At 46.0% G+C, this 10,180-nt stretch overlaps 1 long non-coding RNA gene across 1 annotated transcript; it reads right to left on the minus strand.

Moving 5' to 3' along the window:
• Positions 1-2,288: 2,288 nt before the first annotated feature.
• Positions 2,289-4,802, minus strand: LOC108531729 (uncharacterized). The gene is made up of 3 exons (XR_001886255.1): positions 4,490-4,802; positions 3,187-3,397; positions 2,289-2,331 (listed from the first exon to the last, which is right to left on the minus strand). It is a non-coding gene; the product is annotated as an uncharacterized LOC108531729 (long non-coding RNA).
• Positions 4,803-10,180: the final 5,378 nt, after the last annotated feature.

Here is a 10,180-nt window from a genome sequence, read left to right on the forward strand (position 1 = left end):
ACCAACATGGTGAAACCCCATCTCTACTAAAAATAAAAATAAAAAAATAGCCAGGTGTCATGGCCGGCACCTGTGATCCCAGCTGCTCAGGAGATTAAGGCATGAGCATCACTTGAACCTGGGAGGCGGAGGTTGCAGTGAGCCAAGATCTCACTCACCACTGCACTCCAGCCTGGGTGACAGAGTAAGACCCTGTCTCAAAAAAAAAAAAAAAAAGTCTTTATGACCAGTGCAAATTAGAGATCTATATGACACACTGTGTAATGTATATGCCCAAGTCCATCTCACAATGGTACTATAAACACACGCTGTATACAGAAGGTAAGAATTTTATAGTCTGTCTTTTTGCATTTTCTTCATAGGTGCTGTTGATAAATAAAAATATTAATAAACCACAAATGTACCTTCCAAAGTCAATAGCTTTATGTTTGACTGGAAAGTACTGTCTCCCATCTTAACCTACCCCTGCTTCTAATAGCTTGACAATGTTTGTTAAATGCCACACACCAATGTCCTTTCTAAGTCATGCTTTGTTTCAACAATAGATTGAAATTTTACCATGATGTTTTGTATTTCATCCTAAATTTTTTTATTTTCAAGTGTATGAAGTCACATTGTTATGTCTGATAATCCATTTTGGACATGTATTTTCATATAAATTATAGGACATTTTTGCCTCTCAGTTCTCACAACATAGTAAGGAAAAAAAACCCAGCATGTGGCAATATGACTGATGCCATGTTAGTGTGTGGTTGGAAATAATAAAGATTATAAATGACTCCATAGGTGTAGAAAATAAGGGGAGAAGACTTATTGGGGAGAAGTAAAAAAGCTTGTTTTCTTTATGCATAGCAGAAAGAAGGCACCATGACTGATATATTACTATTCACCTTCTTTTATTTCTAAGGGGTTTTATTAACCCCTTTTATCAATCAAAATAAATTGATTGCCAGTGAATGCAATATTTTCTGACTATTTGAAATTATACAATGAAAGCAAAGACATGTAAACTCACATACTACATTTGCTGACAAACAAAAGACAACCTTCCCCCCCCCAAAAGGATTGCTAAATAGTTAAAGATTGTTATAGCTATCTCTTAAAAAAAGAACATTTTAGGCCAGGCATGGTGGTTCTCACCTGTAATCCCAGCACTTCTAGAGGCCAAAGCAGAGGATCTTTTGAGCCCAGGAGTTGGAGAGCAGCCTTGGAAACATAGGGAGACCCCAATCTCTATGAAAAATAAAAATGAAAGTATCTGGGTGTGGTGGCACACAACTGTGGTCCCAGCTACTTGGGAGGCTGAGGCAGAGGATCCCTTGAGCCTGGGTGGTCTAGGATGCAGTGAGCCATGATCACACCACTGCACCCCAGCCTGGGTGAAAAAGCAAGACCCTTTTTCAAAGAAAAGAATATTTTATTTAAGGATAGGATTAGGCCTTGGGATTCCTTTGGAATTCAACTTCATCCAGCTGTGTTAGTGGTCATGTAGTCATTAAATAACAGAATACTGTTATTCAATAAATATATCCCATCATAAAAGGACATGTTTCTTTAGGGCAAATACAGTTATGACCAATCTCAGTCCTGGGCAAGGAATTATATACTTACCTGATTCAAGAAGGGAGAAAACAAGGTGGTCAGGAATACATCTGTGATTCACTCCCTCAAGAGGCAGTCCGGTGACATGGTTTGGCTGTGTCCCCACCCAAATCTCTTCTTGAATTGTAGCTCCCATAATTCCCACGTGTTGTGGGAGATAATTGAGTCACGGGGTGGGTTTTCTTGTGCTGTTCTCCTGATAGTGAGAAATCTCATGAGATCTGATGGTTTTACAAAGGGGAGTTCCCTGCATAAGCTCCTTGCCTGCCTCTATGTGAGACATGACTTTGCTCCTCCTTTGAGTTCCACCATAATTGTGAGGCCTCCCCAGCCATATGGAACTGTGAGTCCATTAAACCTCTTTCCTTTATAAATTACCCATCTTGGGTATGTCTTTTTTTTTTTTTTTTTTTTTTTTTTTTTTTTTTTTTTTANAATACTGTTATTCAATAAATATATCCCATCATAAAAGGACATGTTTCTTTAGGGCAAATACAGTTATGACCAATCTCAGTCCTGGGCAAGGAATTATATACTTACCTGATTCAAGAAGGGAGAAAACAAGGTGGTCAGGAATACATCTGTGATTCACTCCCTCAAGAGGCAGTCCGGTGACATGGTTTGGCTGTGTCCCCACCCAAATCTCTTCTTGAATTGTAGCTCCCATAATTCCCACGTGTTGTGGGAGATAATTGAGTCACGGGGGTGGGTTTTTCTTGTGCTGTTCTCCTGATAGTGAGAAATCTCATGAGATCTGATGGTTTTACAAAGGGGAGTTCCCTGCATAAGCTCCTTGCCTGCCTCTATGTGAGACATGACTTTGCTCCTCCTTTGAGTTCCACCATAATTGTGAGGCCTCCCCAGCCATATGGAACTGTGAGTCCATTAAACCTCTTTCCTTTATAAATTACCCATCTTGGGTATGTCTTTTTTTTTTTTTTTTTTTTTTTTTTTTTTTTTTTTTTTTTTTTTTTTTTTTTTTGAGACAGAGTTTCACTCTTATTGCCCAGGCTGGAGTGCAATGGCACGATCTCAGCTCACTGCAACCTCTGTCTCCCAGGTTCAAGCGATTCTCCTGCCTCAGCCTCCCGAGTAGCTGGGATTACAGGCGCCCGCCACCACGCCTGGTTAATTTTGTATTTTTAGTAGAGATGGGGTTTCTCCATGTTGGCCAGGCTGGTCTGAAACTCCCCGCCTCAGGTGATCCCCCCGCCTCAGCCTCCCAAAGTGCTGGGATTATAGGTGTGAGTCATCGCGCCGGGCCAGTATGTCTTTATTAGCAGCATGAAAACTGACTAATACATCTGGTCACTCTTAGCATAGTGACATAGAATGTGCACAAACTAAAAAATAAGGGTTTCAACCTAACTGGTGAGAGCATTCCTCTTGGTGTTCTCCAGGAAGAAGGCCAGAGAGTTTGGGACAACAGAAATAAAACAGTGGTTTTGAAAATGGGGCCAAACTGTGCCCCCCGTGGAGGGGCTGAGGAGGAGGGAGCGGGGCACTGAGCCCTCTGTTTGTTCAGCCTCTGGGCTCTCTGCCTCCCACCATCAGCCCTCAGGGCAGCTACTGCTCACTGGCCACCTGGCTGCTGATGGGCTTGGTGACCAGCAGAGCTGCCCTGTTGTGTCTGTGCAGAGTCAGCCAGATGTGGTTCAGCACAGATCTTTCCCTCGGTTTCATGGAGTAAAAGGTTCCTCATTAGGGCCCCACACATCCGTCTCTCATCATAGGAGGGTGACTTTCTTCCTGCATCTCCTGTTTCCACTTCTTAGTCATTTCAACCAGCGACGAACTGGAAAAAGAACATATATGTTATGGTGGGAAAGTATGAAAGTAATGTTGGCATGGAGTGTTTCAATGAGATGTTTCTTCTGATTAAAGCATATTTCATATGATGGGCAAGTAATAGATACGACCTCGGACATAGGCTAATCATGGAGTCAACAGCAAGCTTCCACTTGACTCTTAGGAAATTAGCTCCCTCACCAGAACATTCCCGCTGTCTTTCTTTCTTTCTTTCTACATACCATCAGGGATTGGGCTTTCTTTCTACATACCATCAGGCAACTGGGGCCTATGCATCCTTTAAAAATTAGTGGTTTGTTTTTTCTTTTCTTTTTTGGTTTGTTCTAGAAGAAGAAATTTAAAGCCAGCCATTGTTTTACAGAAAAATCATCGTGCCATTGAAACCCAAAGTGTGCCATCCAATCTGAAGGCCATGGGAGCCATGAATCCTTTCAGAGTTGGAAGCAAATGCAAAACTGTTCGCGTCATCCTGGGTTATCTTATCGTTTCACCACCTTCCTGAAATGGAACTCGAACTTCATTTAGAGTAGCTCTCCGGCACGCTGGCACGGAGGCTCCCAGAGCTGAGCGAGCAAGGGGTGCCATAAGAACCAGGCGTTCTGCCCCGACCGGCCCACCTCACTCTCGGCAGAGGGAGGCATTTGTGGTGGGCCAATGTTCATGCAGCCTCAGCCTGGACAACTCCAGAAGAAACTCAAGAACACAAATTTAGATGATTAACAAAATAGTCTGTGTTCCATCTTCCTGCACTGGGGGAAAATGTCACTTGTATTTTAGAGGAGAGAGAGAATGGGAAGGAAGCCACTGCAGGTGTGGCAGACATTGGAGGACTCGGGGCAAGTATAAAACTGCTGTGGCCACTGATTTAACTAAGTTTCAACCAAGTAGCTTTTCAGGTTGGGTGACATCTGCTACATGCTAGAACTAGCTATGGAGTCTGTGCTTTGGCCCCAGTTTGGAGCCCAGAACTATTAGCATATATCACTGAGTTGTGTTTGTAAGGGTTGTATGTATTTTTAGTGTTTCCCAGACCTTTCTACCCTGATTGCCTTCCACAGGTAGGAGCCGCTGACTGTACCTGGTGCCTGAGGCCACTCCAGTGGTCCCTTCTGGGAGGTGATGCTTCTGTGCAAAAGCAGCCTGTGAAAGAACGTCAAGGTCAGCGGAAGAGAGGGCACACGCCTTTCAAGGAGGTGGTGTGGGTTGGGACCCAGTGTCCTGGAAGGGACCTCCTTCAGGCGAGAACTCTTGAAGCCAGATAGCATGAAAGAACCTGAGTATAGAACTTCTCAGGTCTCTAAGGAATGACATCTGATTCTATAAGAATCAGAAGTTTGTTGGCCAGGTGCAGTGGCTCACACCTGTAATCCCAGCACTTGGAGAGGCTGAGGCAGGAAGATCACTTGAGCTCAGGGGTTGGAGACCAGCCTGGGCAACACAGTGAGACCTCATCTCTATTTAAAAAAAAAAAAGTTTGTGACACCAAGGAAAGCTCCTCTGTGTCCTTAGTTTCTTAGATATGAAACGTGAACTACAAATAACAGCAGAAAATTAACTCCAACTGGACTTGGAGGATAAATACACATACACACACAATACTATTTACATATAAAACATTGTGACTCAAAAGGAGAGAAAATGCAGCTGCATGTAAACATCCGTGGCAATTAGGTATACACCCTCAGTGACCAGCAAATAGCATTTGGTGTGTCTAGGGTGATCGCCGCAGGAACTGGGCCTTCGGTTAGTAACGATGCTTTGGAAGCGTGCATGCCAGTCATAACATGTGGAGGGCTCTTCCTCTCTCCCGCCCTGTGTTAACATGCTTTCATATGGCCAGCACGGTCTTGATAAATCTTGCAGGATCTCAAATAGCCTAGTGAAACGGGAAGAGAAGAAGAAGGTGTTAAAAGTTTGCAGGTCAGGGGAAAAGCACATGTTTTGGGTAAGTCAGCGGAGCCTCCACAAATATAGCATCAGTTTGTGTGAATTCTCAGCTGTGGTTTCTCAGGTTGGATAAAGAAGCCGCCCAACAAAGGCTGCTGTTTCGCCCGCATGAAGAGGCACTTATGCCACCTACAGCCTGGAATCTGGCACTACAATTCGCGCCCAACTCGGGCTCGTCCTAGGTGGGAGAGAGATCAGAATCTATGCAGGGAATGCAAAATGGGCAGGGAATTCCAAGGTGAGTTTTTCTTCCCTCCGGTAAATTGCAAACAATTAAAAACATGTTTGAAAATTATGGTAACTAAGTAATTTTTGGAGATTGCAGCAGCTGGGTTGGGATTTATGAATTACATTTCTTACAAATACATTTCTTCTAGAGAACTTCCCGTGGGACATAATCACTTTTCCCCCCTGCATAGCAGTCCCACAACTCAACCCCAGGCTAGACTGGGCTACTGGGTACACACTTGCCCAGACAGTCTCAGCTTCTTAGGGGAAACCAGATTACTGTGAAGCCATCAGATAAGACATACTTCTGAAAAGAAATGGAATGTATTTTTATTGGCAAAGCCAAGATGAAGTATGTCTTCAAATCTGTTTTACAAATAAACTTACACATAAATTGTCCATCCACTGCTTGGAAATCTTTTTTCATGTTGGAGGAGCTGTCAGAGGTCTCTAATAAACAGTGAGTCTTATTTAGTTTACTGGATATGTAATTCTTCTTTTCTTTGAAAATAATTATTTTTCAAGCAAGTGCAGCAAAATACAACCAATAAAATCTAGCTATGACAGCATAAACAACCTTTATAGCACGCATATACATAGACTTCTTCCAATAAAAGCAGTTCCTGGCAAGAAAGGGAACAGAAAATTGGCTGATGTGTTCCCAGATAAGTTCTGGACTCCCAAGGGCTGAGAGAAGAGTCCTCACAGCCCATACCCCACTCCTCATCCCAGACCGGTCCTTGGTTAGGGAGAGGGAGGGGGGTCCCCATTGCCAGAGTGACTTGGGCTAAGGAGAAGGGATGGGCTGCTCTCAGCGTGGAGTCAGGGGAGACCCTTCCCAAGGCCCCTCCTTGGGGCCAGGAAGTCTGCTGGACAGAGGCTGAACCCCGCTGCAGGCTCCGGAGGACAGGTGGGAGACCGGTCACTGTTCAGGCTCCCCATTCTCGGTCCAGGCCAATTGTCCCCGCGGGAGGGCTGTGCCAGGGTGGGTGGCAGGGCTGGGGGTGGGGTAGGGGTCAACTTTGGATAATCTGGTCCAGGTGTTCTGCTCTGGGTTGGGTCGACCCGGCGCCCAGGGAGGCTGTTTGTCCCGGGCCTTCCCATCCCGCGCCCTCCCATCCCCAGCCCAGGCGAGCAGCGTGGGGGGTCGGGGCGGGGCTGCTACCCGGGAGCCTGGGGTTGCAAGTTCTCAGCAGACGTGTGGGTGCTCATTTATGCTTTTTATAGTAGCTGGAAAAGATGTTATCGCAGCTTGAGAACAGAAATTAAAATATGTATCCTTCAGGTGCAAATCTACTGTACTTACAGTTTTACTGTTTCTCTGCAGGGGGGCTCCATTAATCTTGTAAGAGTGAAATTCCTAAGGAAATTAATTCCCTCCAGTTGGGGTTATTCTCAACTGGTCTTTGGGGGCGGAGTAATTGGAATTTAAGAGTCGCTCTTAAAAGAAAGGAAACGTTGGCCATTTTACTCGCATAACAACACTTTTTAGTATCAGGCTTTACTCTTTAAAACACCTTCGCCTTTCTCTCCCTGTACCTCTTTGTGTTTCTGGGCTTCCCTTGGTAGAGTTTACAAAGACCCCCATCAGGTGGGACCTCTCCTCCCAGTTTCCCTGAGGCCGACCCCACATTCCTCTCCACATGGGTTATTTGTGGCCCCCCACCCTCCTTCTCCCACTGCTCAGGCTGAGGACCACGGGACCACAGAAGGGAATGAGGCATCATGAAAAGTTCGTGGCCAAATCATTTCCTTGCCTGTTTAGGAGCAGTAAATGTTTGTTGTCATTACCCAGCAAAATAATTACCACTCAATTTCTCACTCTCTCTCTCTCGCTCTCTCTCTCTTTCTCTCTCTCTCACGCACACACACCCCCTTTAAAATACAGTCAATTCACAGGCAAGAGGTGAAGTATTTTTTTGCTGCCAGGAAAGTCCAGGAAAGCAACTTCCTCTGGAGCTTCAGGTTTCCCAGGCCCAAGCTTCAGCCCCCAGGCCCATAGCCCCAGGCCCTTATTCTTCAGGCTATGGGAACCCCACCACCACCAAGAAGGAACAGAACACGGCTAAATGGCTAAATGCGGGTGTGGTGGCGCATGCCTGTAGTCCCAGCTGCTTGAGAGGCTGAGGCAGAAGAATTGCTTGAACCCAGGAGGTGGAGGTTGCAGTGAGCCGAGATCGCGCCACTGCACTCCAGCCTGGGCAACAGAGCTAGACTCCCTCTCAAAAAAAAAAAAAAAAAAAAGAACATGTCTAAATGATGCTTATATACTTATATACAGGGTCAGCAGAATATTAGTGGACAGGAGGAACCCGTGGGCACATGGCCATAATCAGCCACAGTCCTTGCTTTTCAGCTTTAACAGGGCTTAAGGGAAAGGCCACGTCCAGTGCGTTCTGTGCCAGTCCAAGCCAATTTAATAGGGTCATGGCCAGTTTTTCCCTGTGGGCCCTAACATGGTCACACAGAGAGAGGATGGACTTTCCAGGGCACTGCTTGGAGCAGTGAGTCCTGGCACCGCCCCTCCCCTGCTGTGGGTTGGGCAGTTTCCTGAGCCATACAGTGGGGCGCGGGCAGTGTGGTTCCCACGTCATCAGCTTAAGGGGGTGCTGAATGATCAATATGGGTGTTTACTTTTGGGGGGTTCTGAATAGCTGACAAGTGCCATCTACCAGTGGGCACCGGTGTATCCCACAGTTCCCCAAAACCTGGCTCAGCTCAGGGCAGAGCCTAGTAGTCTTGTCCACGTCAGAACATCAGAGCTCCCAGAGCCAGGAGGAGGTCATCTGCTGCCTCTGGGCCTCTTGATATCAACAGTGACAACATGGGCTCAGGAAACAGAACCCCAGAATGAGGCCTCAGCTGTAGCCTCAGAAGCAAAAGTTTTTCTCTGTCCTTCTGCCCTCTTGTCCCTGCCCTTCATTCTGCTCTGAGGCTAGTCAGAGAAACAAGAATCCCTCTTCCCTTAGGCACAACATAGAAACCAGAACCCCTTTTCCCCAAATAATTCCTCTAACTCCCTGCCCCCCAACACCCGAAAATCCAAAATTCTCTATGCTACCTAATACACTGTATCCTATAGTAAGATCAGCTAAATAAGCTGACCCCACCTTTCCTGTGTGAAAACACAGAACTCAACATCCCAACTTTTCTCTGTAAAAACTGGCCACAGATCAGGCATGGTGGCGCATGCCTGTAATTCCAGCACTTTGGGAGGCCAAGGCAGGTGGATCACTTGAGGTCAGGAGCTCAAGAGCAGCCTGGCCAAGGTGGTAAAACCCCATCTCTACTGAAAATACAAAAAATTAGCCTGGTGTGGTAGTGCATGCCTGTAATCACAGCTACTTGGGAAGCTGAGGCAGGAGAATGACTTGAACCTGGGAGGTGGAGGTTGCAGTGAGCCGAGATCATGCCACTGCACCCCAGCCTGGGTGGCAGAGCGAGACCCCATCTCAAAAACAAACAAACAAACAAACACACACACACACACACAAAACTGGCCAAAAAGAAATGTTCTGACCTATCTTGCTTGAGTGGAGGTCACAAGACCCCCATTCCAGAGAGGGTCTTGCTCCTTTACCCAGAAGGAAGGAGGCTGCAGAGGCCAGGAAGAACCTGAACACCAGACAGGCCTTGGTGGGTTTTTGCAGTCAGTTCTTTTTAAAAGATAAAACACAAAGTCATATTTATTAGAGTTGTCCACAGTCAGCAGTGGTGACCTTCTTGCTGGTCTCGCCATTTCTGGACCCTCATGCCTTCTTTCACCTTGCCAAAGACCACAGGCTCGCCATGCAACCACTGAGTCTTGGCAGTGCAGATGCAAAACTGGGAACTGTATGTGTTGGGTCCAGCATTTGCCTTGGACAACATGCCGGGTCCTGTATGCTTCAGGCTATAGTTTTCATCATCAAATTTCTCCCTGTAGATGGACTTGCCACCAGTACCATTATGGCGTATGAAGCTAGCACCCTAACACACAAACCCTGGAATAATTCTGTGAAAGCAGGAACCCTTGTGACAAAATCCTTTCCCTCCAGTGCTCAGAGCACGAGAGTGTCCTGCTGTCTTTGGAATCTTGTCTGCAAACAGCCAGAAGGGCTGTTTGATGGCCCCAGGGCTTACCATTGATGGCCATGTTGAAGAACATGGTGGGATTCACCATGGCTGGTAGCAGGAGGTTCCTGGGGGGGGGCGGGGGGGCATCGGCATCTGCAAAGCCCCCAGTGAGTTCTGCTAGTGTAAGAGCACACCCATTTTGTCCAATCGTATTTCTACACAACTGTCCATACTTTGTTGAACCTAAGCATAAAATGGACAGTTTTCCTTGTATCTCTGAGTCTTCACGAGTCACGTGGAACTGTGATCAAATAAATGTGTATATCTTTTCTCCTATTAATCTGCCTTTTGTCAGTGATTTTCAGCAAACCATCCGAGGGCTAAGGGGAAGCTTTCCTGTGGCCCCTACAATAATAAACTACAAAAGGGCGAAAATGGAAGTGTTATCCAGGAGTTTTCATAGCATTTTCTTTTAAAGAGTCTGCTCTGCAACTGGTTTGTGCTACTTTCAGCAAATTCCACTTAAAAGAAAATCAGC

The sequence above is a fragment of the Rhinopithecus bieti genome, unplaced genomic scaffold, assembly GCF_001698545.2.
Source record: "Rhinopithecus bieti isolate Rb0 unplaced genomic scaffold, ASM169854v2 scaffold_9877, whole genome shotgun sequence".
NCBI classification, from domain to species: Eukaryota; Metazoa; Chordata; class Mammalia; order Primates; family Cercopithecidae; genus Rhinopithecus; species Rhinopithecus bieti.